Here is a 27,827-nt window from a genome sequence, read left to right on the forward strand (position 1 = left end):
ACAAGAAAAAAAATGAGAAACAAAAACTCATAGACAAACAATACTTTAATATTTACCACAGGGTAAGGGGGGCGGGGGGTGGGAGATGAGAGTAAGGGGGATAAAATATATGGTGATGGAAGGAGAACTGACTCTGGGTGGTGAACACACAGTGGGATTTACAGATGATGTAATACAGAATTATACACCTGAAATCTATATAATTTTACTAACAATTGTCACCCCCAGTAAATTTTTTTAAAAAAACACTCAAAAAAACAAAAAACCCGCACACCCTAACCCTAAACCCAACATCTAAACCTACCCCTGAACTGTAAATTTTAACACTAACCCTAACCTTAGACATAAACCGTAAACTTTCACCCTATCCCTAACCTTAATCTCACGAGATAGGAGCTCAAGAGCCCAGCGTGAGAGCCACGGACCATATTCACGCGAGAGCCAGGAGAGCGAGAGACGCCAGGATATTTACCCGCGACTGGAGGTGTAGTTTGTTTAGAGAGCTTTGCTTAGCTCGGTGTTTGCCGTGGAGACACTGCTACTCTGGGGACGGCATCGACTGCCGTCTATACCTGCTTCTTTCAGTATTTCCCAGAGAAACACTGGACAAGGGAAGAGAAGGTAAGGACCTTGCTGTGCTGCTGAGTCGCTGAAGGGGGTGTTGAGCCCCGGCGGACAGAGCGGAGGCCGGGCTGGGTGTGGAGCCAGGGCTGGTGTTTGTTATGTGAAGCGAGATAGGCTTTAGGGTCATTGTTCTACGAGCGGCTGTTTACTGTTTTCACTGCCATTCGTGTAGGTTTTATTTTAAGCTCCATTTTGCTTCCTTGATGTATGTGGTTTATGTCAATTCCACTGTGTTGCTTATGATTTTTTGTCTTTTCTCGAGTGACCTGGATGAGTCCATTAAAACTCCTACTGTGTCTGCTGACACATTTCTAGTTACTCACGTCACCTGAGGCCCAACGGCTGCTGATGTAGTCTTCACACATTGCCTTTTAATAAAACGGTGATTGCAACAGGGGTGAACAGCTTCACCTCCTTGAGTGAACTTGGATATGCATAGGGCCTGGACTCTATTAAATGCATGTCTTTCTGCTTTCATGGTCCGGTTTTGACATTGTTGTGTAGAATTGTAATTTACTTTCCATTAATTTCAAACGTGAAAACTTTGAATAGCATTACAGGTACTATGTCTGCACTCAAATTATGCAGCTGCATAGCATCTGTTGATACACAAAAGTTTTTAAAATTGAGGAAATAGCATTTGTCCATTATTTATTACTTCTGCTTTGGTGTCAGATTACAGAAACCATGGTCAAGTCCTAGGTCAGACATTCATCACGATGTTTTCTTTTAGCTTTCTTAATCTAATCTCATACATGTAAGACTTTGATCTATCTCAAGTCAGTATTTTATGGTGTAAGTTAAGGGCACCATTTGATTCCTACACCTGGGGATACTCCATTGCCCATCACCATTTTTTTGAGATGACTCTTTACCTAAATGAATGGTTTCCTCCTATGACAAATGACTGAAGATGGATGCATTGATTTTTGAGGTCTTCATTCGGTTGCATTCTATGTCTCTAGAAATGCATCACATCGTGATATTTCTGTCAGTGAGACTGGACATATCACCGTGACCACAGAAAACTATAATGGTGCAGAAAATCTGTCACCTGGAGATGTCCTAGCTGTCCTAATGTACCACAAGGCATCATTCACGCATTCGTGGTGATGCTCATATAAATACTACAGTGCTGCCTGTCATCTAAAGAATGTACTTAATGTGAAAGTGTACATATTTGGAGTTAGCAATTTGGAGAGATGTGTGAAACGGGAAAAGTGATGGGAGATTGGAAGTTCCAGGCCCCACATACATTCATAGGGCCTCACCCCTCCAGGATAGTAAATGTGGCACAGAAAATGATACAGTTAAATTACACAAGGGCAAATCGTGACTGGCTTCACATAGGTTGTTGAGTGGTCTGTGATCTTTCTGTGATGCTCCTGTAAAAACAGTGAACCAAATGCAGGGGGTAGGAAGCATTGGTTATTCTACTTTGTCTTCAAAAATGATGAACTTTAGACATCGATATCTATGCATAGAATGGCTGCTTCTACTATTTTTCTTGGTAACTGTCGTGCACTTACAGTCTTGGCAATTCAATGGGGCTTTGACCTTACTGGGATAACTGATGTGCCCTTCAATAAGTGAAAAGTTTTTCACAATATATCTTAGTCACATTTTTAACGTAAAAGGTGCATCATCTGCAGCTTTAAGTCAAAAGGTAGAAAAAGGGGCATCTGCATTATAATGTTTTAGGTTCACTATTCTGCAGTTTGTACCATTCTCTAAACGCATGAAACTAATAAAAAATTCTCTTTGTATTTAACAAAGCAGACGTCAGTTTTAACTCTTAGCTCAGAGAATATCCAAACCTGTTTGGAGGGAACTTGGTAAACCTCTGTATCTACCCTGCAGGTACTACGTCTTCGAAGACGAGGTGGAACGTGCTTTTGTACCTGCTTTACTTCAGTATCTCTTCAGGAACTGTGGAAAAGAAGAAAAAGGTAAGGAGAATCTTCCTGTGTATATAGTCTGCTGAGAGGTGGGGAAAAGCTTATCTGTTATCTTAAAACGACGCATAGAAAGAAATTGGTGTGAAAAATCATGGTTTTTTTGGTGGTATCAGTAAGTATTCAGTGCTGATTTTTTTGCATGTGGCTGTCCAGTGTTAATAGTGCCGTTTATGTGAGTTCAGTCATGGGCTCCTTTATGCTCTATGATCTATGTCTTTGGTTTTATGCCAGTGCCACGCTGTTTTTGCTACTATACTTCGTGGTCTAGTGATCTGGAACACTGAAAATAAAACTCTGATTATGTCTACCACATCCCAGGTCACCCACGTCACCCGAGGCACAGTGGCTACTGATACAGTCTCCCGACAGTGCCTCTAATTAGCTTCACCTCTTTGGGAGAGTTGGGTCTGCATAGGTCTTATCCCCTCTGACAGACTTGGATGTGTTCTGCTTTTCTGGCATAGTATTGATGTGGTTGTTTCAAATAGATTACTATGCAGTTATTACAAAGTTATGGAAAACTTTCTATAGCACTAGATTCTTTCTGTGCTCAGATTTCAGGATTCGGTCCCTAGTCGGGCTCTGCATCTGATATCCGGGGTTCAAGACTGGTTGGGTCCAGCTTCAAGTCTGGGCCCGTGTGTGTGAGATATGTACAGCTCTGGCTCCAAGGTTTGATGTCTGCGACCTAGTATCCGTGGTCCGGCATCACATGTGAGGCTCTGGCGGTTGGTGTCCGGCATCCGTGGTGTCTAGCTTGTGTTCTGGCTTTGAGACTGGCTCAGATTGGGGTCCGGTTCTACTCTGCGACATCGGATCGATGTCCCGGGGTCTGTTGTCCAGCGTTGGAAAAATGGTTAGGTACCCAGTACAGATTCGGGAACACAGGATGTGTGTCCCGAATCTAGCATTGGCAGCAGGTGTCTGTCAAACTATGATCGTTTACCATGATTCAATGTCAAAAGGAATCCCCAAATTGGGGTTGTGGTGAAGATGGAAATTGTATTCAGTGCAAATAGCTCTATTGTGATACAGCATTGCTGTGAGAATAGCATAGCTGTGGAGCGGCTCAGTAGTGTTACAGCTCAATTATGCATCATCGGAGCCCTAAGTAGAAGAGACCCTGAGGTGAGTTCCCTCTCTGGCTAGACACTTCTACTCTACGTTCCTCCATGAGCTCCGGCGTTGTCTGGTCCTGTCTGCTTTGCCCCTGAGAGACATCGTTCATATGCAGTGCACTGTGGGAGGCAGGCGGTTTCCTGCCAGACCCTCCCTGAAGTGTGGTTTGTGTAAAAACCGTGTGTGAAAATGGCTGCTGGGCTAACTTTTTAACAATTTGAGGCGTTAGCCGGCCTTGACACTTAAGGAGATGTCTTCTTTCTCAGAGCTTACGTCTGTGTTCTTTTTGCATGTGAGGGGCACGGGTAAATGAAACATGGCTGCCAGAGTCTCCTGAGAGCAATTAGGCAACAGAAACATAGCTGTCAGAATCTCGGGACAGCAGAATTTCACACTAGAAACTTGTCCTCTGAAATATCCCAAGAGCACTTCCGTGTGAAAAATATGGCCACCAAAATCTCCCGAGAGCACTTTCGCTTGTAAAATATGGCGCCGAAATCTCACGATAAATATGGCCGAGATCTCCCAAGAGCACTTTCGCTTGAAAATATGGCGCCGAACTCTCGCGATAAATATGGCCGCCGAGATCTCCCAACAGCACTTTCGTGGGAAAATATGGCGCCGAACTCTCGCGATAAATATGGCCGCCGAGATCTCCCGACAGCACTTTCGTGGGAAAATATGGCGCCGAAATCTCGTGATAAATATGGCCACCGAGATCTCCCGACAGCACTTTCGGGGAAAATATGGCGCCGAAATCTCGCGATAAATATGGCCGCCGAGATTTCCCGACAGCACTTTCGCGGGAAAATATGGCGCCGAAATCTCGCGATAAATATGGCCGCCGAGATTTCCCGACAGCACTTTCGCGGAAAACATGGCGCCGAAATCTCGCGATAAATATGGCCGCCGAGATTTCCCGACAGTATTTTCGTGGGAAAATATGGCGCCGAAATCTCGTGATAAATATGGCCGCCGAGATTTCCCGACAGCACTTTCGCAGGAAAATATGGCGCCGAAACCTCGCGATAAATATGGCTGCTGAGATTTCCCGACAGCACTTCCGCATTAAAATATGGCTGCCGAAATCTCGCCACAAACACAGCCGCCGGTATCTCCCAACAGCACTTACGCGTGAAAAATATGGCCGCCAAAATCGCGCAAGAGCAGAGGTTCGCGCGTGAAACATGGCCACTGGAGTCACGGGAGAACAGCAGTTTGCACAATAAACATGGTCGTGGGAATCTCATGAGAGCAGAGGGTCACACCAGAGCTGGGGCCGCTAGAGAATCAGAAGAGAGGCCTCTGCCGTGACAGACGCCATGATGCCTTTCGTGTCCTGCAGTGGTATCTTCTGTGAGGGAACTGGTTTTTTCACTGTATCTATCCTGGACGCTCTCCGGCTGGGACACGACGTGGGATTTCCTTCTGTACCTGCTTTACCTCTCTGTCTCCCCGGGAGGCATGAACAAGAGCCAAAGGTAAGGAGACTATGCCGACTCTGCGGTTCGTGGGAGGTGTGTTGGCCAGTGTTGGCCACTAGAGGGCCCAGCACTGAAAAGACATAGTAGTGAAAATTGTTGGTTTTTATTTCTGGCGTAAAATAGCGTTCAGTGCTGTTGTTTTGCATACAGCTGTCCCATATTCCCAGTGTCGTTTCTGCTGCTTCAAATTTGGCTGGATTCTGCTCCACTGATCTCCGTGTTTGATTTTATGCCAATACCACCCTGTTTTGGTTAATATAGGTGGTTTTTGGAATAGTAATATGGAAAACTGGAATTAGAAATCTTGCTGTCTCCCAAAGCCCAGATCATCCACGTTACCCAAGGCGCTAATACGGTCTCCCCACAGTGACTCTTACGCCAAGGGCAGTTAGCTTCACCTCTTTTGGAGAACTGGGTCTGCGTAGGGCTTGTGCTGTGTAATAAACTGGGATGTCTTTTCCACTATTTCGGTGTGGTGTTGACATGGTTGTTTAGAATTATTACTTTCCAGTGATTTCAAAACCATAGCCATTCTACTGTGTGTGAAAGGGGTATCGTATTGTGATTTCAATTTTCATTTACACGAGTAATAATGTTTAACATCTGTTTGAGTGTGTTTTTGCCCATTGGTGTTTTCTATGGGGAAGGGTGTGTTCAAGTCTATTGTCAGCCATAAAAAAATAAACTGATAAATACCCTAACTACAGAGATGAACTTTTGTGGTATAAGTGCCTGAAAATTAGTTCAGTTTTGTTTTACTGTAATGTAACTGTTGGGCATTAAGCTTTTGGTTGCTGAGGCACCAACTTTAAACCATCCATCTGAAATATACTTGCGCGGGTACACAGTCACAGAGAGAGCCAGGCTGCCTCACCCATAAACTTCCCCTTTGAAAAAGCCCAAGTTGACCTAAATTTCTGCCTGCTAGAGTGACCCAATAAAGAGTGAATCTCTGAAACCCAAGGTACTCCCAACATCTGCCCCTACAAAGGCAGAAACGCAGGTCTGCACATGCACTCCCTCTATACCCAGGACCTTACCGTGTGGCCAGGGACAGTCAGACCTTCCACGGGCCGTAAATTATAAACCTTGTTTTTTTCCCCCACTCATAGTTTCCTGATAGTTGTTGCTGAGGTCATTCTTACAATCATAATAATAACAAGGGCGGGTCCGGCCACATTGCTTCAGGTCAGGGAAATATCTACAGCGGCTCACGACAAGTGACAAGGACCCCAGGCATCCATAGGCAATAGCATCGTGACAGACCAGCTCAGACCAACGCAAAACAACCTTGACAGAACGCTAAATGACAGCCAGATAGAAAAGGCCACCGATAGAATGCTTCTCTTTATATGGGTTTATACAGATGTCCAGATTAAGTACACTCCTAAAAATACAAAGTAGAGTAATGGTACCTAGGGGATAGGGGAAGGAATGGAGTCACTGTGAATGGCGACAGGGTTTCATTTTGGAGTGATGATAATGTTCTGGAATTTCACAGTGGTGAGATTTGCACAACTGTGTGAATACCGGGGTCCCCTAGATCCATGTTTTCTCACTTTCCGTGGTCAACTTTGGTCCAAAATTATTACATGGAAAATTCCACTAAAAAAATTTTAAGTTTTAAAATGCAGTGTTCTGAGAAGCATGATGACATCCAGTGACATTACGTACTTTTTCACCCAGGATGTAAATCATGCCTTTCTCCAGCGTACACACGCTATATATTTTCCCTGCGTATTAGTCACCTGGGTTATCAGGTGGACTGCAGCGGTACTGCAGTGCTTTTGTTCCAGTGACCCTCGTTTTACTTAATTATGGCTCCAAAGTACAACAATAGTGATGCTGGCAATTCTGACACACCAAAGAAAAGCCATAAAGTTCTTCCTTTAAGTGAATATATAGGTATGGTTCAGTACTATCTGAGGTTTCAGGCATCCATTGGGGGTCTGTAAATGTATCATCCATAATTAAATGGGAACGATTATGCTGAAAGTGAAACAATGATACACTTTAAAATGATGAATTGTATGGAATATAGATATTATACTTCACGAACTCTCCTAAAAAGAGAGCAATTTTTTAACCTCAAAGATTTTGAGTAATTTGATAGTTTTTCAACAGTCATCTCATCAAGATTTACAACATTTCCATTGCCCTGGAAGACAATCTTTTAAATGCCAGGCTTAATAGAAACTAGCTGGAGTCTCATGGTATCTTCTGCATTCAATCTACATCTTGTACTTGTGGAAATGCATTAAGGAAATATGGACACGCCCAAGTATGTAGTTGAAAAAGGACAGGTAGTTTAATATACTTATCCAGTAACTGTGGATATTGCTCTTAGACAGTAAAAACTGAACAAGGGATCATTTACTAGCAATGTACAGTCTGAGATCATACAGATGTTGACCTTAAACAAAAAGTCAACTAGATATTCCTTCGACAACCAAAAAAAAGGTTTATTTGGGGGAAAAGGGAGAATTCCCACCCAGGACATGCAGCCGTGGACAGCCAGTCCCCAACAGAAAAGCAGAGATTCTTTTCTAGGAGTTTGGAGAGCTGTGATAACTAAGGGGCTCTTCCTGTAGGGCTTTGTCATCCGTGTAGCAGTGAGAGCTCCCCCTACATGCCCTCCCCATTCCAGTCTTGGGCGAGGGTCTGTATTTTTTTTACACAGGCAAACTTTTTTTGCTGTATTATATTACAATCCATTGGTCTAACGTGCACTTTAAATCGTAGTTTCGTGCATGATTTTGTAACATCATGCACTGGTTATTTCAAAAAACTATGGGTTCGATGACCTATGCAGATCTCACGAATGTGAACACATTTCATTTTACATCAATAATCATATTCATCACTATCATCAGTCTTAAGTACTTGGAAGCTGTGACATTCACAGTGGCAGATACAACTTTTCCAAAATTCTGTTTTTCATTTGAAGCTCAGTTTTATATTGACAAGAAACGCTGTTATTTATTTTGCATGAATTTTCCTTCATGCAAAGTTGAGCTTCCAAATCTTATGATCACACAAGTGCTCTTTCTGGGGACAATTTAAATACAAATTGTAGAATATTTGTTACATAGATATTATAAGACAGGTAATCAAAAGTTGAGATCGTATAAAATTATTTTTTAATGCTCCATTAAGGACATTCTGAAGTGAAATATGTCACATTTCTTAAAACTGTGAATGTGGTCATGAAGAATAACAACATAGCTACTGATTAATCAACTCTAGTACCATTTGCTTGATGCATAATGAGTGGCAATAGTTTTACTGACTATAGTTTTTGCAAATCAAGGGAAATAATGCAAATAATCGGTGGAAATCCAACAAATATGTTAAATCTGGGATTATCAGTGATAACTGTAAAATTCTTTCGTCTTTTCTGTATGTGTGAAATTTTTCATAATAACACATTGGGGGAGAAATATAGTAGACAGCAGGACAGATGTGGACTATGATCTATTGTTTGCCAAGTCCTGGTGAATTACCCTAGGCCAATACATCACTGTCTCGTTCTTAAAGCATTACGGTGAGCCGTGACAAGTAGTAGGTCAAAACACTTCTTATTCTTCTTCAAAGTGGTCTCGGTTATTTTAATTCCTTTGGTCTTGCATGATATTTTAGACTCTGATTACCCACTTCGACATATACCACCCTTTATGTATATTGTGATGTCTGTTAGGATGTATCTCCATGTGCCAAGCACGGTGTCTTCATTATCCAAGGACTATCCTCTCCCCTTCCTCTTTGCTAAAAGATGACTGTGTCTTTACTTATTGGTTGGTGGTAAATATATGACACCTCCCCATTTGTGATTCACTGGATGAAGGTTGATGTCGTCATTGATTCATTCAACACTTGAGAAATATTTCTCAAATGCCTGGTATGAGCCTGCCACGATTACTAGGCACAGAAGATACATCGGTAACTAATGTTCCTTGTGATAAATTCATTGAGGCGTGGAACACAATAAATGATATAAATATTGATTTTTTTAAAGGTAACAAGTACTCTGGAAAAACTAGAAATAACCAAGTAAAGGGGATTGACAGTGCCAGTGGAGTAGCTGCAATGTTAAATAAAGCAGTGCCTTAGTTTCCTAGGCCTGCTGTAACAAGTACCACATAGTGTGGACTTAAAAAAAAATGTATTGTGTCACAGTTCTGGAGACTATATGCCCATAATCAGGGTGTTGGTAGCATTGGTTCCTTCTGAGGGCTGTGAGCGAAGGATGTGTTATAGGCCTGTCTCCTTCACTCGTAGACCTGTCTTCTATCTGTGTCTTCACATCATCTTTACTCTATGTGTGTCTGTGTCCACATTTCTCCTTTTTTAAAAAATAAGAACAGAGGTATCGGATTGGTGATCTAATGACCTCACTTTACCTTGATGACCTCTGTAAAGACCCTTTCTCCAAAAAAGGCCGCATTCTGGGCCTGGGGGATATAACTTCCGAGCGTGACTTTTGGGAGGACACAATTCAATGCTTAACAGACAGTCAGGATAGAATTCATTTATTTATAAGGTGATACATACTAAATCTAATCTTTTTCCATAGGACTGTGTGATTGAGTGAACTTTATCACTAAAAATATCTAAACTGTAATTGCTGATGGACGTAACCAAAAGCGGTTGGTCTTTCAAACTGTTCGAAGCCCAAAATCTGTGGAATCTCTATTCCCTTGCCATCCATCTCTTAAATTCATCTCATTCTTGGAATAACTTGCCAACTGCAACCAATAGCTGTTTTATACACCATTACTTTGTTTTTGCTTGATTCCTATACAGCTGCTGAGACACTAGCAACATAGTTAGTTTGGAACTGGGCTAAGGACAAAGTTAACTAAATCAATTTCTTTCATTGCCTGCCAATGAACAGGAAAGCCAGTGCCATGGGTTTCATCAGTGTGTGCTTAATGAAGGGATGAATGTTAAGATACATTGACCCCCCATGTGCCTATAGCTTTGGACACTGTGATGCTGGGGTTTTTTAATTCGTCAGGGCTTTCCCATTCCTCTTAGTAAATTGCCAAGATCCTTAGCCAGACGTGGCAGCAAGGAGTTTCATAAAATAGTTCAGCCTCTGGATTATGGAGCCAAAGTGATCTGGGTGTGAACCCTGGCCCCAACATTTCTTATTGTGCAACCTGGCCCAGATCACTTTGAGCTTATGAAGTGGAAGTTAGTACATATGAGCAGATTTACCGTGAAATTTAAACGAGATGGTGCGTGTAACTCACATGCCACAAGATGTTTGAAACATTACTTTCTTCCCTTCAAATTCTAATTTCAACTTAGTAGCCGTTGCATTTTAAGTTATTATGTCATCAACACAATGATGGAGGGAGACGGAACAGTATTCGAGGGAGCTCTGAGTGGTTTTTCAGAGAGAATTGTTATTCGCCCAAGAGAATAACGATGGTAGGGCATATTTACTTTTTCAGTTAGAATAGCTGATTTTATAAGATGCTATGCCATGTGCCAGGCATTGTAGTATTGAGACCAGCCACACACTAGCCAGTTATTTTGTCATTGAAGCTTCGCCATTACTAGCTGTTTGCATTTGGGCAAATTACTTAAAAATTCCAAACTCTAGTTCACTTAACTAGAGGGGGGAGAATATTATGTTCCTCGTACGGTTATAGATAGAAATAACGCAGTAAAGGGCTCAGCAGACGGGGCACCTCACAGTCCGGTGTCTGTAGTTTTTAAAATAAGCAATGATGAGTACAACTTGTTGTGAGCATTCACTTGGAGCTGAAGATTTGTTTCCCAAAAATCCCTGTTTTTCTGAGTATTTCTTAAAATCGGCTTTACTGAGGGTACAATTTACAGAGAGCAAACTGGGTCCATTTAAAGTGTTAGCAAATGAATAGTCACGGAACCACCACCATCAACAGACAGATCGCTCCCAGTGGCTCCATGGTGGTCCTGTTTGCAGTCCGTTGCTCTCCCACCCCCAGCCGCAGACAACCAGGGACTTACCTGTTGTCATTAGACATTATCTGTTTTAGAATGGCATATACGGGAGTCACAGAGTGTGTACTCTTGTGTGTCTCACTTCTTTTACTTAGAATGCTTTTCACATTTAACCATGCAGTTTAGTGGTCATTAGTTTGTCACATTTTATTGCTGAGTAGAATTCCATTATGTGGCTATACCCCGATTTGTTTATCCAGTCACGTGTTGTGAATTATTATACGTGACATCTGTTCTTTACATGGACATAGGGTTTCAATTCGATAAATGGACTTGATGAATCATATAACTGTACATTTAGCATTTTAAAGACATGCCAAACTGTTTTCCATAGAGGCTGCACTGTTTCATAATCCCCTCAGCCAAGGATGAGGTTTCTATTCGCTCCAGTACTCATCAATTATTACACTTTTTATCTTAGTTCTGTTACTGGCTGTGAAGTACTAGCTCCTTATCTTTTCATTTGCATTTCCGTAGTGACTAATGAATGCTGAGCCTCTTTACATGGGTTTAATGGACAGTCAGTCCTATGTATTCTTTTAAGTGAAGCATCTGGTAACATATTTTTATTGTGGTTTTTTTTTTTTTTGGTTTGTCTTACTACATAACTTATGAGTTATAAGGGAGACATTTTATACTTCTCTGTACAGACCATCCTCGTTTCGTTACATTTATCTAAGTGTCTCATGTTTTTGTATTACCCAGAAAGCACAGCTCATGGTGGAAGTAAGGTTCGGTGGATTAGGAAAAGGCCTGACCTGAAGCCCAGAATGACTGCTGCTTTTACTGTAACCAAAGCAACTGGGAAACCAGGGGCTCACAAGGCGGTGGATCAGCCCAGGAATGTTAACAGTGTAAGGGGAGGTATTCCCTAAATGCCAGTATTTCCAAAAGCCACACCTATGACGTGTGCCAAGTAAGGCCAACTCTGAGACATGCTGACCTCTCACAGTTGGGGCTCAGTGCTAGTCCTGTAACCGCAACACAGCAACTTTCAGCAGGAGGCTGCCTTAGGTCTGGGTCAGATTTTGCTTCAAGAAAAGCATCTTGGGTGCCAGTGGGCCCAGAGGGGCTGGTGCTGAGTCTGCACATGCAGTGGCTGAATGAACTCAACCAAGGATTGGCACACACACAAGCCACCACCAAACACTGATGACCACAGAACAGCAGCAGGGTTGTGCCACATGGCTCTTGAGACCTTAGTCTCTGTGAATTAAATCCCATACTCAGGGAGAGAAGGACTAGAATCCAGGCCTTCTGAAAACCAGAATAGCCAGTAGTCTCATCGGACCTCGTAGGAGCTCATATATGTTATATATGAGATAACAAGCTCCTGGATTGACCTGATTATTTCCCACGAAAAGATACTACTGGGGTGGGGGGGCCTGGTTGGGCCCAAAGTCCAACCCCTCCTCTGATCACCAGCCTGGTCTCTTGTCAGTCACGGGGAGAAAAAATATTTTTAGTTACTTAGCCCAGAGTGGCTCCTTTTCTAATTGTCACTTCTTCATGTGAGACTGCAGGAGTTCTGAGAGAGGGAACTCCAGCATTAGGCCTCTGGAATTGGTGTCATTCATTGTTCTGATGATGACACTTAAAACTCACATGAGTGAACATATTAAAAATAATGGTAAAACTTCTTTAAATAAAGTTGTATTTGAGGCTTATTGCTATTAGACAAGACTAATATTTATACTCATATTTTTCCATCTATTGAGCAGATAGTTTACTGGATAGTGGAATTGGAATAGAAAGATACTGAGAAAATTGTCTGCATACATTATTCTTATTGCTCAACTGGTAACTTAAACTTTGAGTCTAATCTCCTTCCTGGCATCATCTCAGAAAAACGTGGTCAGAGCAGGAAAAAATGCTTACAGACCCAGTTATGCAGAAACTCTACAGCTAGGAGTATACTCTGAGGAACTGATATTAAATGTGTGGACAGTGTTAGAATATTCATTGCAGAGAAATAGTTGAAGTCAACCTAGATTTAACGGGAGGAAGTCTATAAATACGACATATACATGAGATGGCATATACGCAACCATTTACAATCACATGTACACAGAATATTTATGCAGTGGGAAATAATCTTGATGTATGTGAAATTTCTTAAAAATGTAGTAACGGTCTTGGTTAAATGTCAAGGAACACAATACCTACCAAGACTAAATCACAAACAAATAGAAAATCTGAATAGACCTGTAACAAATAAGGAGATTGAATCCGTAATCAAAAATCAAATAGAGTAGTACATACAGAAAGGGCTTTGGGAAATGGGGAGAGGTCTACAAACATAAGCTTTTATTGCAGAACACTTAGCAGAATTGTGTCTATAGGTTTACCCAAATTACTTAATGTCTGAATGACTAAATAAGTCTTTTTAACATATGATTGGTAGAAAAGGGAATGGTGAAGATGCTGAGGAGTCACCTTCCCAATGTCACAGGGGCTCCTGTGCCGGTTCATGCTCTTCTAAGTTTGCGGCACTTCAGTGTGTGAGCAACTTGGGGAAATAGGAATTTAATTGTTAAATGACCCGAATAGAACCTTCTCCATAGTAGACACACAGACGGTCAACAGGCACACTAAAATGTTACAGATCATTAGCCATGATGGAAATACAAATTAAAACCACAATGTGAAGCCCCTTCACATGAAACAGAATGGCTATAATTGAGAAAAATAAAACAAACGGCAGCAACAATGTGGAGAAATTAGAACCTTTAAATATTCCTTCTGAACATGCAAAATGGTGGCCTGAGTGCACTATAGTTGAGAATTTCTAACCCATAAAAAAATTCCCCTGTGGTACAAGTCCACTTCGAGAAGTAGACCCCACAAAATTGAAAACAGGTGTTCAAACAAACACTGATACATGAATCCATGGCAGCGCTGTTCACAACAGCAGAGGCCTAAACAATCCAATGTCCATCTTAATCAGCAGTGAAAATTAAGTAAATAATTGTGCAGCCACTCCAGGATTCTTTAGATTAATATAATTATGAACATATTAATAATTTCTAGAAACATATCCCCATAGCACACACAGACTTTTAATGTACCACATGGCATGTTTACTAATACACCAATGTATTTAGTTCCTCTACAATAAATACCCAAAAAGTTGATAAATCTATCTTCAGTAATCAGTGTTTCATTATTTTCTCCTATTATGGAAGTAATCTAGACATTAAATACATATCCATCATTAATTTAGATAACAAAACTGTTAAGTTTCAAATTACCAAATACACGTAGAAAACCTTTTCAAAGCTTATGTACAATATAATTATCGCTGAAAAGTTTACATAAATATCTTTTATTTCCATTGTATCTATCTTACATACTAGTTAAAAATTAAACATGTCAAAAGCAGTTATTACCGAAGCTATTTTCTGGACACATTTTGTAACACAGATAACAAATTTATTTTTAGAAACCCAGTTAAAATATATATTTTTTATGCTAATGACTTTCACAGACATGCCTATGTGATAAACCCAAACTAAAACCATCTGTAATATCAAATATTTCACCACATCATCTGATCCTGAAAAGCATTTGGGTCAGTTTGTATTTTATTTCTTAATTTATATAAGTATTTGATTTGTTCAAACCAATCAAATATTACACTAGTAACACCATCCACAGATACAAAACATTTTACCACACACAAAACAAACTGGTTTCACATAGAGATCACAAATTAACAGAATTAGTAATAACTTAGAGAACGCACAAGGTGGTTTAGAAGAAAACAGCTGGTAGTCACAAGAGCTCTGTAATACAATTTAAATGTAGAAGTTTTTCCCATTCCACGATCCATCGTCTATCCCTGGACAGTGAGGACTAAATAGTAAAACACACCAACCAGCCTCCTTACAGCTCAGGCCAGGAAGCCAGAGGCCCCTACACACGGAATATAGAGGAAGCAGCCCTCCCAGAGCCAAAGGGTCACCCCCAAAGACAGTCGGAGAAAGTACAGACCTTCGTCACCCAGGAGGTCAGGATGGAGGTGTGGACAGGGTGTCTCCGGTCTCCCACAAAATGTGAGGCACCTCCAGCCCCAACCCACTAAATCGTGGTCCCCGGGAGGTGCTACTAGACTGGGATCTGTCCAGCTCTAACGGGTGAGAAAGGCAGGGGGGACAGATGCCCCTTATGGGCAGAGGCCCCTCAGGACACACTCCCCTGGGAGCTGGCACAGCCAGGCAGAGGCGCACTGGGAACCCCAGCTTATCTCACTGGCCACCAGGTGCAATGGAGTAAGTGCACCTGGCCGATGGTGGGGACGCCGGTCTGGACAGAACCGCTTAACTCCCCAGCCTGTGGGGCCGGCTCCAACGACAGGCTTACGGGAGCCTGTGCCTGTGTTCCGTCCCCGTGGTAGTGACTTCTTAGGACAAACGACATGCAAGACACAGATACAAGAAAAAACGAACACCTCTGGGAGGAAAGAATATAGAGTCTCTAGGTGCAAGAAGTTAGCTGCAGAAATATTTTTTTCTGACGATCTAAATTCAGAAAAGAGACAAAAGCCTCGCACCCCTTCTAACTTCTACCCAACACCACAGACAGAGACCAGGAATTGTAATACATGCGCACCTAGAATTCACATCACCATGAAATTTCCAAATACAGCGAGGAGAAATCAGGTAAATATGACATTTCGACAAGGGTGGGAGTGGACTCTTAGATTTCAGATGTAAAAATGGGAGATTTACAGGTAATTCAGGAAAAGCTGAACACACGTGGCAGGTACATTTGGTGAGGCTCATGCATGGAGTCTTCCTGTCTACTGCTGAGGGGATTGTGCTCAGGGTTTTATTTGTGCTTCACAGTCTTTAAGGAGGCAGGAAAAGGGGAGTCAGGCTGGAAGAGGGAGGCTTGTATTGTTAAAAATGCCCCTTTTGCAATTTATTTTCCTCGGCTCGGCTCTCTGGCCTCAGACAGTTGTGGGCTGTGTTTACATTTCTGATCTGCTCGGCAGAGGACCTGGGGGAGATGCTGAGACTCTAATTTTTATCAGACTGAAAAAGCCGCCTCAATTTTGGTCAAGTTCCTGATCAGTTATTACATTCCTTAAAACTTGTTCCAACATACCAATTCTCGTAATATTAGATCGAAATACAGTTTTTAAAAATTTGCACATCTCTTGATTTTCCCTTCTGCTTTTTTTAAACCTGATGTTGACATTAGCATTTTTAAGACCCAACAAGCTGAAGAACTAATTCAAAAGTTAAATCTCCTTGAATTCGTTTGTATTAAACATGTGGTCTTCCTCTAGGTTCCAATAAAACAGCTGTTTGCCATGAAAATTCTCCAACGCAGTTTCAAAATTTGAAGTTTTTCCAATTCAAAGCAACTGTGGTATGACCACTGATGATAGGATTTTAATAGCTCCTAAAACCAAAAAGCCCTTTTACTAGCTTAACCAAGGAAGCCAAAGGCTTTCTGTCCCTTGGTATTTTCTTTCTTTTTTTTTTTATTAGAGTTTATAGGAGTGACAATTTTCAGTACAGTTACATAGGTTTCAGGTGTACAATTCTGTATTACATCATTTATAAATCACATTGTGTGTTCACCACCCAGAGTCAGTTCTCCTTCCATCACCATATATTTGATCCCCTTTACCCTCATCTACCACCCCCCTCTCCCCTTGGTATTTTCTTTCGATTACAAACGGCACAAGACACAGACACAGAAAAAAATTACCACTTCTGAGAGGAAAGGATCAATAAAGAAAACCTGAGTCGCTACTCCCAAGAAGCCAGCTTCACAAACATTTTTTCTTGCCAATCTACATGTAGAAAAGAGAAAACGGACACGCAGCACTTCTAAATTCTCCCCAACCCCACAGAAATAGACCAGGAAACATGACAGGGTGAACAAAAACACCGCTTACCTCTGCCTGCAGATGAGATGTCCATGAGCTCCCAGCTGCAGAGGTTTCCAGGCGCTGTAATCCAGCCAGTAATTCTCCTCCCAGGCTCCCCAATACTGTGGGGCTTTAACAAAATTCTTTTGCTCTCATCTTGTGTGTTAGAGGAGATCAGGTCCTTGTATCTATCACCACAGGAAGGCATTCCAGGACGTAGGAACAATGCATCATGAGCAGAGGCAAGCAGGCCAAGGATTTAATAAAAGAAACAAAATATATTCCCAATATGCAGGAGTGCACAAGACCACGAGGAGAGTGACTGCACCGGAACAAAGAAAAGTTAGGATTATATCTGAATGAGGGCGGGAAATATTCAAAGGTGGAGTCACAGGTGATCTGTGGGCGTTTCTAGGGCCTGTCTTTGTTGATGCCTCCTTCCCACCCGGAGGAGGGATTCCCTTATAGGAACTGTGAAAGGGGTGGAGAATTTTCCCGCCTGTAATGCTAATACTGTCATAGCCAATTACAATTAGCTGTAGCTGTAGCATTTCTTAGGAATTTTTCCCTGCCTGGAATTCTGATAGTGTTATAATCCATCACAATTAGCTGTAGCTGCACTTTCTCTTACGAATGATTGCATTGCATTTCTGTTTTCTTTGTTTCCTCTCACATCTTCCTTCCTTTCCTCCCCCATCTCCCGTGGCCCTGTGCTCTCTGCCTATGGTAATTTTTTTCTAGCTGAGCTAATCATAAAATTAATAGAATCAGATTAACGTAAAATAGAATTTTAACATATGCGCATGGGGAATTCACATACGTGTAAAAATTCCAAAGGCAGCGAGGTCAGATTGGGTGCTTGGCAGGTAATTTAGGGAGAGTGGCACACTCTCAGGAGGTAACTTGTTGTTAGGCAACCCAGAAAATAATGGGAATGGGGGAAGGGTGGTCAGCAGGCTCCACTGGGCGTCTTCCCGCCTTATGCTAAGGAGTTTATGCCAAGGGTCCCTCCCTAAACCTGGTCTTTCCATCTGAATCTCTTAGACAGGAAGGGGGGAGGGTCAAAGGCTGTTTCAGAGTCTTTTGTTCCCTAACAAGGAGCTTAAAGTCAATGTGCACAAAGACAAAACTTTTCATCCTCTTCATTCCCACCTTTGTAACTTTAATACAAGTTTCACAGCCAGAAGTTAAATTGGTAGATTGTTCCATATTTCATTGATCTAATCATTCAATCCGGAGAATAAGTTAGTTAAATTGTTGGATCTTATTTCATGATGCAGTGATGTAGATACAATCCCAAATTTCACCTTTTAGTAACTACCCTGCTTAGGTGACTTGCTCAGGTGGAGGGAAGGAACAAACTGTCTTCTACCCTCAAGGTTTCTTCTGGCTGCTCTAATAATCAAACAGACATGAGACAGATTAGCCAAGAGAAAATAAGCCGATTTAATACATACACATGGGAACCCCGCACACAGGAGAGAGTCAGAGACCCCACATACAGGAGAGGTAGGGAATTAGAAAGGGAACCTATGTAGCTAAGACGTGCCAAGCTGGAAAAGAAGTAAGGTTCCTTGGGGGCTTGAAAGTGTCACTGCAGAGGGGTGACAAGAGGAAATGTTTCATAAATATCTTGAACCTAGTCAGACAGACAGATGTTGACAGACACTAAAGGAGGTCTGACAGGGGCAGAAATAGACAAAGCATGTTGGGTGTGGGGTGCTGAGCTGCTACCAGCCCAAGGTCGCTGTGTGCGTGACCTGTGGGTTTGGGATCTCTCGGGGTGTCCTTGGCTGCCTCTGCACTGTTTTCCCAGTTCTTCCATATATGCCTTTAGGCCCCCACGAGACTGAAGTTCCCACACCAGGCCAGCACTCTGGACCTGAGAGTGGCCCCAGCCTTGGATGAGACCCCTTATGCCAGGGAAAAGCTGAGTGACTCTACCACAACCCACCGGACATGTCCAGCTACCACAGCCGTGCAGGGGGGAGCCTGTTCCAGCAAAGCTGCCCCAGGAGCCTGGTGTTCGGCTCCCCCTGCAGATGCTGCACCTGGAGTGGAGTCCCCAAGGCCCCTTCAGCCCCAGTGCACAGGCCAAACGCTGGGATCCCACCACAGCCTGCCTCCCCTGCCAGGAATGCTAATAGTGTTTTAACCCACTCCAATTAGCTGTAGCTGCACCATTTCTTAGGAATAATCTCATCTCCTCTCTTTTCCTTCTTTTGCCTCACGTCTTCATTCCTTTCCTCCCCTCTCTCCCTGAGGCACTGTTCGCTCTGCCTATGGTAACAACTTCTTCTAGCTGAGCTAATCATCAAATGAACAAAATGAGATTAATGACATACATCAAATTTTAATATATGTGCATGAGGAATTCACATACTTGTCAAGATTGGGTGCTTTGCAGGTAATTTAGGAAGAGTGGCACACTCATGGAAGGTAAATTGTTGCAACTCAGAAAATAATGGGATACGGGGGAAGGGTGGTCAGCAGTATCCACTGGATGTCTTCCCGCCTTGTGCTAAGGAGTTTATGCCAAGTTTCCCTTCCTAAACAAGGTGTTTCCATCTGAATCTCTTCGGCAAGAAATGGTGGTGGTGGTGGGGCGGGGGTCAAAGTTTCTTTCTGAGTCTTGTTTAACAACCAGCTTTAAATCAATGGTCCCAAAGGCAAGTTTTAGTCCTCTTCTTTCCCACCTTTGAAACTTTATGAAAGTTTCACATCCAGAAGTTAAGTTGGTAAATTGTTCTATATTTCATTGATCTAATCAGTCAGTCCTAATGATGGAGGAATATTTTCCTGTGATTCCCCAATTGATGTGGATGATGTTGGATCTGCCAGCAGTTTCTGGGTAAAGGCCAGGATCGTGTCTCGTGAGACCCAAGAATGGAAACACGGACCCAGGAGAGGTAAAGAGTTTTAAAAAGAGGATAGTTTATTGAAAGCAAACAGTCAGAGCTCCCGAGCGGGAGGGGGTCCCGAATGGGGGTGGCCCCGTGACGGAGGCAAAAGCCCTTACTTTTATATCTTCCCTTGCCTGTTTGGGGAAGGGGAGCTGTTTGAAGAAGGGAACTAGCGCCTTCTAATGCTTTCTAATGAAATTCGTCTACCATGTTTGTTCTGCTTGCCCATCCTAAAGGAATTAGGAAAGTAATCCACTCTTATGTATCAGATCTGTTCCGTTTGTCAGGCCAAAAAGAATTTTATGATTAATCTAAAGGCCTTGTTATATTACGTCCTGGAGCAAAGGAGTGATTTCAAAACCTGGAGTTTTAGGATTATGGTTGTCTTTTGTTTATTCCACCAGGGACCTCCCTGTCTACCTAGGGATGCTAGCTAACCTGTATCACTAATAAGTTAGTTTATAAAGTAATTGTTGAATCTTATTTTATGATGCAGTGATATAGATCTACTCCCAAATCTCACCTTTTGTTAACTATCTGATTACTTGCTTATGTGAAGGAGGAAGAAACTTTCCTCTACCATCAAGTTCCTTTTGGCTGCTCTGATAATCACATAGACATAAGACAGATAAGCAAGAGAAAATAAGCAGATTTAATACATACATAGGGGAACCCCACACAGAAGAGAGACTCAGAGACCCCGCGTACAGGAAAGGTGGGCAGATAGAAATGGTGAATAAGGCATCCGGAGCTAGGGATGAGATAAGGTTCCTTAGGGGCTTCATAGTGTCACTGCAGGGGGGTGTGACAGAGCAGATGTTTCATGACTATCTTGAACCTAGTCAAAGAGATGCTGACAGAGACCGAAGTAGAAGGTCAGACAGGGACAGAAATAGAAGCACGGTGTAGGGTGTGGGGTGCTGAGCTGCTGCCAGCCCACAGTTGCCGACTGAGCGCGTGGCCTATGGATTTGGGATCTCTTGGGGTGTCCTTGGCTGACTCTGCACTGTGGTCCCAGGTCTTTCATATGTGCCTTTAGGCTCCTGCTTCCCCAGCTCTCCCAGGGGACTGCAGTCTGGACCCTGCAGGCCTCTCTCTAGTCTCTCTGAAACATTGCCCGATTGGGACACCCACAAAAGAGGCCTCACCTCTCCCTGTCCTAGAGCTTAACAGATGACCAACCCCCTCCCGGCGGTTTGGGCTTGGAATGTCCCGTTCCTGAGCTTAGGAGATCCCCTGTCCCCGTTACATGCTTTAGATAATTACCCTGAAACTTACGCTTGCTTACTACTCACAGTGCCCTGTGCCTGCCGATTACAATCTTTAAGGCCTAGCATTCTTTCCAGTCTCTGCTCCTGGGTTGGTGAACACGTTGGAGAGCCACGTCGCCAAAGGGAAGCCTGCATGCAGACCCCCGGAACCATCACAGCTTCTGGAGGAACGCCCAGATTTCCCCATAAATATCCCAGGCTGGTCTGAGAATGTTATGGCAGTTTTTGGAGGTGTTAACCCGCTGCCTTCTCAGGCCACCGGTGCTCTGATAATAAATGCTTATTCTATGACCCAACTCCTGTGTCGGTCTATTGGCTGAGCGATGCAGGCAGCACGAGCCCCGGACTCGTTTGCCTCCGGTTTCAGTTTCTGGCGACCCAGATGGGACAGCCTCGGGGCTCCTCCGGTAAGTCTCGGGGGCTGCCTGGGACTGGGCAGATTCCTTGGTGCAGGACCGACCTCTGCCGAGATATTTTGCTCGTGGAGGTGGGGTTTGTGCCAGGGCCTGCCCGTCATGGACGCCTTTTCTGCACATTTGGGATAGAATAAGCGTTGGCTCTGTTTCCGGCCTCTAATTTCTGGTTTGGAAATCGGGGTGGCTCTGGCATGCGCAGCCAGAGGACTTTACACTCAACATCTGCAGCTCCTCTTTGAGGGCCATCTGGGGGTCACACTGACCCATTGGCGTCAATAGGTGAGGTTGCAACATCCAGCAAGGCGTAATACCCCACCAGTAAGGGGCTCTGGTTGCAGGCTTCCTCTGGTCTTGGAAGCACGCCTGTGGTCGGCACTGTGAAAGCCACCATGCTCGGTTTCAGTCTTTGGGCATTGGGTGGCCTTAGGGCCACACTTGGTTTTCGGTATTCGCTCACTAGCTGATTGTCTGATGGTCAACGGACCATGTATATGGATTAAGACGATGTCGCATCCCAATTTGGTGCCTGGCCAGGTTTTGGTTTTGGTATTCGGATCCAAAGTTAGTTTTTCTGGTTTTTGTCTGTCTGATTCAGGAAATACTTGGATCTGTCTCTGTGTGTGTGTGTGTGTGTGTGTGTGTGTGTGTGTGTGTGTGTGAGTGTATATCAAGTGTAGCTGTATGTGTTCAAGCTCAAACATGGGATCTAAGGTTTCAATCCCAGCTGGGAGCCCATTGGGTAAAATATTAGGACATTTGCAAAAGTACAGCTATAAGCCGTTGACCAAAAAGACATTAATGTTCTATTACAGTGCTGTTTGGCCAATGTATACATTAGATTCTGGAGAGTGCTGGTTGCTCAATAGTTCATTAAATTACACTATTTTGCAACTGGAATTGTTCTGTTAGAGGTCTGAGAAATAGGGTGAAATTCCTTATGTATGCCTTTATGATAGACTCTGAAAAGAATGGAACTAAACTGATAGTTCAGCAAAAAGGGGACTCCACCCATCTCCTAATCCACTAATAAACAGGAATGCTGAGGCTGAGGTAACTGAAGGAAACAAAAGACACTTTTAAAACCAACTGGCTAATTCTCAAGCCAGACCTCCCACCCTTTGTTCCATCATCTTTGAAATTTTAAGGGTAACTGTAAGATCTTAGGACCTCTCTGCAATTGTTAATGATTCTGTTCATATGTATATTATCTGTGATATGTGTGTTTGTACATTTTATATATAATGTTTTTGCCTCCAGATGTATTGCCAGTTTCTAATTGATTGGCTTAAAAAAAAAGATTAAGCACTTATAAATTTAAATACTAAAAACTAACTAGAGTACTTGATACTAAAATATTTGATACTAAGACTAGTTTAACTTTTAGTTAGATTTTTTTTTTTTTAGGTTAACATTAAATATGGTATCTTTTGCCTGGGTTTACAAAAATAAATTCCTGTTATCTCAGTCACAAAATTTTTCCAAAAATAGCTTGGGTAATAATTACCTTTGAAATCTCCTAAACTTAAGAACTAATAAAATGTTAACAGATAAAACTTTTCAGTAGTAACAGAGTGTGCATGCTTGGACGAGGTTTCTCAGCATCTGTTGGTAACTTAAGATTTCAGTTTTAGGCGACTGGTTGGCTCAGTGGTTGGAGTGCAGTGCTCATAGCAACAAGGTCGCTGGTTTGATTCCCCCGTGGGCCAGTGAGCTGCGTCCTCCACAACTGGATTGAAAGCAGTGACTTGACCTGGAGCTGAGCTGCGCCCTCCACAAGTACATTGAAAATGACTTGACTTCTGGCGATGGGTCTTGAGAAAAAACACTGTTCTCCAATATTCCTCAACTGAAAAAAAAACAGAACAAACAAAAAAAAACACCTATAAATAAAAAGATTTCAGTTTTACTAACTTGTGTTAAATGATAAAAAGTATTGAATATCTAGGTATTTCAAAATAACAAAATGCTGAAATATTAATTATCGGATGAGTCTGAGTTCACCTATTTTTTGGTTTCTTGTCACAGGATATCTGAAAGCTAACTTACGATGTCAGTAAATGTGTTCTTTAATTTTCTTTAAAATATAATTTTAAAAAATTGGTAGATATATTGCTAACAAAAACCTATACTTCTAAAGGTTGCAAAATGTGTTTATGGATTTGCTAATGGAAATGTTGAATACTTGCTTTTAGTTGTCAGTAAAAATTAAGGCTCTGAAGGTTATGGATCTTCATTAATATGTAAGGAAATGATGTATGTTTCCAAAAAATGCATAAGGTATAAAAATATATTTTTGAAGGAAAAGAAAGGAGTTTGTCCTAAGTATGATTATTTCTGAATAAGTGAGAGGACACAAACCAAGAGGGACTGGGAAAGTTATAGAAGGTTTGTGAAGAGAAATCTTGAAGACATTTTATATATGGTTAAACTAAATGTGACTTAAAGAAATTTAAGTATCAAAAGTAAGACAGTACAAAATTAGTTAAGTTTTCTCTCTCTGCTAAATAAAACAAAGTTTGTTAGACTATGGTCTGCTACTGATATTATAGGAAAGTTTTCTGTCTGAAAAGCGAAGATTTTCTGTATCATCAAAATAATTTTCTATGTTTATATCCTTAATTAGATCTTCAATTACTCAGGAAAATTAAATCTAAGAACTGACTTTTGCTAATAGTTATGCAAACTTGTGTATTTCAGGACTGCTGGAGTTCACGTGTTCTCCTCGGTGTCAGATATAGACCAATATAAGGAAGCTTGTTTTCCTAACCTGGCAAGGTAATACAATGGTTCTGGTCCACTGTTACATTCCTGATAGAGGCTCAGATCCTAAAAGAAGGACAGGGGATTTGTTTATTTGTCTTTAACAACCACGACAGGGAAAAGGAGGAAAGAAAGGAATAGTGAGACTGTAGATGAGGCCAGAGGCAGACCACATTTTTGGCTGCAGTTAATAGACAGGCCAAGGCCAGGGCCACCTCAGGGCCACCCAGGCAGCCCCAGAAAGGAAAAGGAGCCTGCTTTGGACGTGGAAGCCCAGGCCACTGAGGTAAGGCGTGCTAGAATCCTGCAAAGCAGCCATTCCCACTGTGCAAACTGAAGGGCAGTGGAGGAGGGATTGTCCGCTGTTCTGAAGGAAGCAGGGACCAACTCCTTCCTTACAAATGGCTGTAATTGACTGAGGAACCTAAAGTGCCCAGTGGCTCCCAAGAAGAAACAGCTCATGCTCATCACAGAGGAGGAAATGCGGGTGACCCTTGACGTGGCAGGTAAGCCTGTTAATTCCCTGGTTGATATGGGAGCCATTTACTCTGTCTTGACTGCTCACTCTAGACCCATTTCTTCCTCTAAAATCTGCTTGGTTATAAAGATAAAAACAGCCCCTAGACTTGGGCTCATTTTACTCAGCCTGTTCCTTACCAATGGTCTATACCTGAGAGAAAATATAAAATGAACGAATCAGACTTAAAAAGGGCTCTGGAAGTTTTCTGAGCAGACCTCTAGGCCTGCCCGTTGCTTTAGATTGTGACCTCAATTCTTTTACGTCCTGTGTTAACTTGGGAGAGGTTCAGCAGACGCTTAGGAAATATGGGGGACCAGTACCTCCCCCAGGCCAACCCCTCTACATATTGTAGCCCCAGAAAGCCAGGAGGCCAAATACTACTGAAAGCCTAGAAGGGGAGGAGTCTCTAACAGATCAGTTAGCTCAGAAATGAAACGGACCCTTTGCAGTTTTCCCAAGCCCCACAACTGTTGTTGAGCTTCAGGGAGTCAGTGGCTGGGTCCACTTCCCTTGAATCAAACCTGTTTCATTTAAGTCTCCACAGGACGCCCCCAGAAGGAAGACTGTCACTCCTGTCCTGTGAGCCGGCTGAAGGCCTTAAGCTCCTTTTCAAACAGACAAGTTTGTGTCGTCTGAAACACAGCAGTTTTCATCTCCAGATGGCCATCTGCCAGGCATGGCCATCATCCCTCCTGAGGATGACAAGCCAGGCCAGTAGCCACTTAATAACCAGAGGACCTTTCCTCTGTAGTCCCCTCCCCGCTAGAACTGAACAGCAGAGAACTCTCTGTTAGCCAGAGGCAAGGACTACGCCCTCTCAGCAGGAAGTAGCGAGAGACCTTGTCACCCGTATCCCTGGATTTAAAAATTGTCTTTATAATATAGTTATTTGTTTCTAATCTAACCTTACTGATTTTATATAAATAAAATGAACATAAGATGGGGAAATTTAAACCCGGGCCCGGTTGGAACCACCATGAAATAGGCCTCGCCTCTCCCTGCTCTAGAGCTTAACAATTGACGGATCCCCCCTCCCTGCGGTTTGGGCTTGAAATGTCCTGCCCCAATTCCTGAGCTTAGGATGCCCGGTTCCCTGCTTTACATAATTACCCTGAAACTTGTGTCCCTGTACTTACTGATCACAATCTTTTATGGCCCAGCATTCCTTCCAGGTTACTCTCATCACTGCCCCTGGTTGGTGACCACATTGGAGAACAACATCGCAAGAAGGAAGGCTCCATGCAGACCCCTGGAACCATCAGGTGGCCTCTAGAAGAACGCAGAGGTTTCCCCTTAAATATCCCAGGCTGGTCTGAGAATGTTACAGCAGTTTTTGGAGGTATTAACCGGCTGCCTTCTCAGACCACCGGAGCTCTGATCATAAACGCTTATTCTATGACCCAGCTCCTAGTAGGTCTAATGGCTGAGCAGTGCAGGCAGCACGAGCCCGGAACTCGTTTGGCCTCCCTGTGGTCTTTCCATACCCAACCTTTCAGCTCTCAGACCTGGGTTACTTTTGGTCTGGCTCTCCTGGGCTGCCTCTTTTACAAGCAAAATAAACCATTGGTTTGCACCCCACTGCTCCCAGATGTGGTGACTTACAGAGGCTGCCTAGGCGCACTGTTAATTCAAAAGTGGCCCTGGGGATGCTCGGGAGCCAAGAGGGGAGGGTGGCCTAAGGCAGCATAGGTAAGAGACAGGTAGGAAGGCAGTTAATTCAGGTGTGCCAAGCCCTGTGCTTGGTTTCACCTCCAGGACTCCACATTCCAGTGGGCAGCTCCCAGGGCACAGAAGACTGCACCTGGGGCACAGCCCTGGGTCTGACACCTTGGCTCAGAAGCCTTTGGAAAAAAGAGCTTATCCTGACCTCCACTCAGTTGTTATTCCCAAGATGCACACAAGATGGCAGCAGAGAATAACTTTTCCCGGTGACCTGCACAGGGTGTTAATTCCAAATTGCACACCAGATGGCAGCAGAGAGCATTTCCCTGCCCACTAGCCTTAAAATGAGAATCCAGGCCCCTGGGACTACATTCTCTTTGAGATAAATCTGTTTTAGGCCCTCACAGGTCCCATCTCACCTACTACTCCTATTTTCCAATTGAGGCAGAGACAATTATTATCTCCCTTTCACAGGTATTTAAAATGAAGACTGATTCTAACGCAGTTCTGAGTCCGAACCGAGGCTGAAATTACCAGCGTGGGCCAGAATAGCTTGCACACACACACAGGGTCCTGGACAAACAGAGTGATCCAAATAGTCCTTATAGCATTGGGTGCAATCTTGGTTATTCTATTCTGGAAAATCTGCAGATAACCTTAATAACCTAATCTAGTGAGCTGAGCTAACCAGCCACCCCTAGAGAAAGATATTTTTAAGAGTGCCCTATTACCAGAATTTAAGCAGTAGAAATATTAGTTTTGTAAGTGTAACTGATATAAATTACAACCCAATTGGAGATTTTTTCAGTATGGTTACTATACAAATGAAATAAATGGCAAAAGGACATGATAGCAATATTTTGTTATTTATGTATCACCAGATATTTTAGGACATGAACAAAGATTCTGAGTGTTCAGACTTCTTTTGTTGTGTTTCATATTTAAATAACTCCCTACCTGTATTCCGAGTCAAGCTACTTGACAAACAGGTATGATCTGAGAAGGCATTTAGCTTTATACCAAAAGTTTTTCTAACTACAGTTACCACCTTCAAGGAATTGACATTACGAGACAAATAATATGCTGGGTCCCTTTTTTGAACACTGCAAAAAATTGTGTCAACAGCACTGGAAGTCAAACTGATACCCCCCAAAAAGGGAAAAATCATTCATGGTCCAGGAAAGTATGTTAAGTTCTCCCCCGCATAACAGTTAAGCAATAAAATATGTAAA

At 42.7% G+C, this 27,827-nt stretch overlaps 1 long non-coding RNA gene across 3 annotated transcripts; it reads left to right on the forward strand.

Annotated features, from left to right (window-relative positions):
• Positions 1–27,426, forward strand: LOC148757353 (uncharacterized). Of its 3 annotated transcripts, XR_016021865.1 has the most exons (4): positions 1–621; positions 2,485–2,573; positions 24,351–24,919; positions 25,469–27,426. It is a non-coding gene; the product is annotated as an uncharacterized LOC148757353 (long non-coding RNA). The 3 variants fall into 3 exon arrangements; XR_016021864.1 differs by lacking the exon at positions 1–621 and having other exon boundaries at positions 687–2,573; XR_016021866.1 differs by lacking the exons at positions 1–621; positions 2,485–2,573 and adding an exon at positions 4,710–5,182.
• Positions 27,427–27,827: the final 401 nt, after the last annotated feature.

Source organism: Rhinolophus sinicus, chromosome 8 (genome assembly GCF_057876585.1).
Source record: "Rhinolophus sinicus isolate RSI-liver-muscle chromosome 8, RSI-T2T, whole genome shotgun sequence".
NCBI classification, from domain to species: Eukaryota; Metazoa; Chordata; class Mammalia; order Chiroptera; family Rhinolophidae; genus Rhinolophus; species Rhinolophus sinicus.